This window comes from Sarcophilus harrisii, chromosome 6 (assembly GCF_902635505.1).
Source record: "Sarcophilus harrisii chromosome 6, mSarHar1.11, whole genome shotgun sequence".
In the NCBI taxonomy this organism is placed as follows: Eukaryota; Metazoa; Chordata; class Mammalia; order Dasyuromorphia; family Dasyuridae; genus Sarcophilus; species Sarcophilus harrisii.
Window position 1 is genome coordinate 25,411,638 of NC_045431.1, and position 5,252 is coordinate 25,416,889.

Here is a 5,252-nt window from a genome sequence, read left to right on the forward strand (position 1 = left end):
CTGAGGGGGGAAAGAATGAAGGCAGATCCATTAAAGTTCCTTCCTAAATCATGTCTGGTTACTCTTGATTAAGTTTCTGAGGATATATTAGATCGTTGATTGAGGTCAAGATACAATTAGAATATCTTATTGTTTTGCCAGTAAGAAAATTGGATAAATCAATAAGAACTCTCAGTTTGTTCTTTTATATTTTCAGGAGTACTCCCTTCACTTCTTACAGGTTACAATCCCTCTACTTCTTCAGCTGCTACGACCAAAAAGATTATTATTATTTTGGCCAAATTTCTAGTGATGCCCATTTCTGAATGTGTCTTGGCTGATTCTTGGGTAAATAGAGATAAAGTTCATTATTAGGTTCATTGTCAAAGTTTTTAAGTTTAATTGCCAGCATTCTGCTGGCATGCCCTCCAAATATTCACTATTTACATTGATAATAATAGCAGTACATGTTGTTTTGATTTTTAAACACACACACAATACAAACACACACAAATACACACACATACACCACTGTCATTATTCAATACCACTCGAAATAAAAACCTCCCTTAATCACAAAGTACAGGTAGACAAACAAAATGATGCACTGATAATGTCGGATAACATATGCCCTATTCTGCAGCTGAAGTCCACCACTTCCCTGCTGTCAGAAAAGAAGAATATTGCATTACTACTTCTGAGTTTCCCTCCCCACCACAGCATTTACCCCACCTTGGGTTAGCAGGACCCAACTTTAACATAAAGTTCAAGCTCAAGAAATCAGCTTAAATATGAGTAAACAACAACAAAAGGATCTGATCATAAATGGCTACTGTGGTGACAGGGAGGCTGAACACACAAACTAAGAAGAGGATGTGAGACATTTATGAGTAAAGCCTCAAAAAATGCAGATTGCACACAAGCCTAACAAGAAGTCCTAGAAGAGCTAACTAAAGAGATTTAAAAAAAGAACAAGAATGATTTTCAGCATCATGTAAGAGTAGCAGAGGGAAAATGATAAAGAAATGTGAGCAATGCAAGAAAAAGATGAAGAAAGTGATAGGGGAACCCTGAAACTGTCCTTCTTGACCTTTGGGGTAAGCCCTGAAACCCTCCTGACAGGGAAGTTCCTGAAGGATTTCAGGTAGTTGAGTGGTTTCATTAAGATTGGCCCAGGGCATCTCCTACTTAGCTCAAAAGGGGTCTCATTTAGCTGGAGATCTAGATCTTTATGGACTTCTATTGAACTGAAAATTGGCTCAGGACCACTCCCAGTAAGTGGTCTCATTCAACTGGAAATCTAGGCCTGGGGGCAATGATAGCACTGAAGGAATCTCACTGTAGAGGAATCTCACAGGCCTAAGGGCCTCTCCCTTTGGCACAGCTGCCTACCAGGACCCTGCCCACCTGCTGAGAAGCCATTCTCTTCTCAGCCTTAACCCCTCTTTAACTCTCTGTCAGGATTTCTCTAGACCTTTACTTCTCTGTCAGGACCTTGCCATTGAGGAAGTCAGCCTTCTAGCAAAAGCTGACTTCTCAGTGCCAATAAACTCCTTTTTGTCGGTCTTACTTTTCGCATTCATAAATTCCTTGGACCTGCACCCACCTGAAGGTATTCCCACAGCTCTCTGCCCTGTGCTAAACATCAACAAGAGAATTAAAGAATTTAATAAAAAGACTTACAAAAATACTAAAAACAAAACAAAACAAAACAAAAAACTTTAATAATTAGAATTGGGCAAAGGGGAAAAAAAGGTAAAAAACCTAACTAAAGAAATTAAGAGAAACCATGTGGCCCAGAGAGCCTGCCACTGGTTAAGTATGCCAAATGGAACAAAGACTGAGAGTTCCCAAAATAATCATAATTGGACTTCTGTCAAAAAACTGAAAACAAAATAGATCTCCAATGATTAAGGAATAGGGAAGTGACTTGCAGTATAGTAATGCAAATGGAATGCAATTGTGCATGAATAATATATATATATATACACATATATGTTTATGTATCATTGGTATAGCTAAATGGAAGTGGGTTTTTTTTTTAAATTTGAGAAAGTATCAGTCAGTCTCATTTTTTTACTATTTAAAAAAAATCTCTTTTCAAAAAAAAAAAACAGATGCTTTTCATTCTGGCTCTTTAAGCGATCTAATGAACATTTTAGGTATTGAAGACTGAAATGAATTGATGCAGAGGAAACTAAGAACACCAGGAGCATAATGTTTATAATATAAACAATTACAAATTTAAAATCAAAGTATAACAATAAAAGGAAACTGGACCACTTATAAAATTACTATGACTAAACTTTGTCAACTCAGAGATGAGTTGAGAAAATGCTTCTCTCTTCAGTATAGTTATGATTATTAATGGGGATAATCATGCAGTATTAGATATAACTAATGTATTGAGTTATTTTCCATACTGCTTTTTTCCCTTTTTATTTGCAAATCTTCATTACATGAGATGGCTTGATGAGTAGAAGATGCAAGAAAGACATAGACTAAAAGTAATATAAAAACAAGAGATATCAATACAAAGAAATTTCATTTTTTTGTCTACCCTAGCCTGCTAAACAAATATGAGGAGTTTGATTACCACAACCTAATTCATATTAGGAGCTAATGAAAAGAAATTGCTTCACTAAATATCCCAGCCCAAACCAAGTTTTAAAACTAAGACATTTGTGGTCTAGTTGCCAACAGAATCATAATAGGGTAACAGGATGTAAATGTGAAAAGTATAGGAAATATATTTACAAAGCATAATATGTTTGTATATTATTTATGTGTTTGTATCTTATCTTCCTATTAGCCTATACTGTCATGGAGGTAGGAACCAAAATATCTAAAATTTTTATCATTCCCAGGACCTAGTACACTACTCTGTACGTAATAGAAATTTAACGAGTGTTCTTACTCTTAAGGTATAATAACAATTTAAGATGTTGCTCTTTCCATGTATATTTAGATTTTCACAAGTAGTCTTAGAAAACATGTTTCTCTCTCTTTTTTCCTAAATGTGGATCATTTCGCGACTTCACATGTCACCCTTGGGCAGGGCTCATGTTAATTTGTTTTGTTCCATTTTCAGTATACATGCTGCCGAAGCAACACAGAAGTCTTTAAGGATAAAAGGAATGGATTTCTATTGATAGAAATAGGGTTGATAAGTGAAGATTCTGGGGCATGACACCTTTCTAGGATATGTAAAATTATATTAGGTTGATGATCTTGTAAGATTGACTCTGTTGGCAATGCTTTATATTTATTTAGCCAGATCTTTTATGAAGTATCTATTAAATTCAACCTTTGTGTACTTTAGATGAAATGCTTTATATAAGTAAAGGCATTTCTACTACTATTGTCAATTTTTAAAATGTTCATTAGATCACTTAAAGAGCCAGAATGAAAAGCTTCTGTTTTTTTTTTGAAAAGAGATTTTTTTAAATAGTAAAAAAAATGAGACTGATACTTTCTCAAATAAAAAAGCCCACTTCTATTTAGCTATAGCAATGATCTCAGTCTCAATTTCTGGGAAAGCTTTTGATCACCTTGGATGTATCATATATCACGATGCTGAGTTCATTTGTCATATAAAGTAAAACCATTTGTCTTTTTCTTTTGACTTGATCCAAGAAGGCAATAGTTGTGCTCCAGGATAGACAATTGGAAGAAACAATCTATTATTCTCAGTGTAACCACCATTCCCCTCCCTACTCCCTGTATCCCAATTTATTACTAATTTGAGGAGAAAAAAGTGAAGTTCCTGAGCATGCCTTTCCTGAGTTTATATAATTGTGAAAAGACTAGTTACAGTAACTATAAAAGGACTATCAACTGTTGTTCCCTGTAGGAATTGTGAACATGTCACCATTAAACAAGTTTCCAAAGCTTTTCCTTCCCATGATCTCATCCTTATGCTAGATTCCTTGTCATATTAATATATGTATTTTTATATAACAATAATAGTCCTGTATCTCCTTCCACTCCCCAGACTTTCTTGTAATAAAGAGAAAGTCAAACAATAACCAATAAAGTCACAGTGTCTTTAATTTTCCTCACCCAAAGTAATCTGACCTTTGGATTCAATATTGTTCTTGAGAGTTATTCTGAATTCAGCTGCATCGTATGGTTATTTTAATTTGTTATTAAATTATTTTATCTATTATTATAGAGCACATTGAGAAGCTATATGTTGTGATGTATATGAATAGAGCTAGGAAGAACTGGTTCAAGTGGCCATGTTATCTTGGGCAAATTCCTTGATCTAAATTTTCCATCATTCTAACTTAAAAGTAAGGAACAAAAGATTCTAGAGACACAACTTCTTTGGCTATTCTTGCTAGAGACACATTGGGAACAAAGCATAAAGGAGCGCAGGTGCAGATGTCAAAACAGTTAATGATGTCTTGTAAGGTTAGGGAAACTCCTTCCAAATCTTTTTGGAGCCAGCTGCTCCAACACCATCTGATCGGATTGTTAGGAAAGATCAACTTTAGAATTTCTCATGCCGGTTTTTTGTATGTCACCTCCTATTCCCCATTGGCATGTGATTTAGTATATTTCCTTCAGAATTTGACTATTTGGATCTGAATCCAGTGTCTTTTCTGTGTTTCTCAGAGAATGGGGATGAATGGAAAAGGGCCTTGATTCTATTTTTATACGTGAGGAACAAGAAGTGTCAAAGATCTGTCAAAAGCCATTATCATATGAGGAGGTGTTTTTATTTACATTTTTTATTAGTCATAATTTCATCAGTTTCTAAGGGAAGCGAACTCTCTATAGCAAAACAGATCAGCACTTTCTGGCAGTCTAACGTGAGGTACTTGCCTGGGGCATTGAAAAACTACACGATTTATAGGGTGGATGATATAGGCAGTGCATAGTAGAGGCTGGACACTGTGCTATTTCTTGCCTATAAGAGGCAAAAATTCTGATCCAAGACAGTTCAATCACATCCTGACTAAAGCTCCTTCCATTTGTCCAACCAACTTGCATTTGTAGGTACACATGCTGTTTTCTCCCAGAAGAATATGTGCTCCTTAAGGGCAAGGATGTTTGGCTTTGATTTTTACATCCTTGGTACTTAACATTATTCTCTGCACACAGAATGGGATTAATAAGTATTGTAGAATTGGAAAGCAAAACTCAGAGAAGGAACACTTGCTATCATAATTTCATTCCTAATGGTGAGAACTAGGGAGAGTGGAATGAGCTCCCTCAGAAGGTAATATGTTCCTTCTATCTGGAGGCTTTAGTTGGAGGCAACACAT

General features: G+C 35.4%; 1 pseudogene; it reads right to left on the bottom strand.

The window, feature by feature from the left end:
- Window positions 1-2,992: 2,992 nt before the first annotated feature.
- On the bottom strand, window positions 2,993-3,092 carry LOC111721382 (annotated as a pseudogene).
- Between the last annotated feature and the right edge of the window lie 2,160 nt (window positions 3,093-5,252).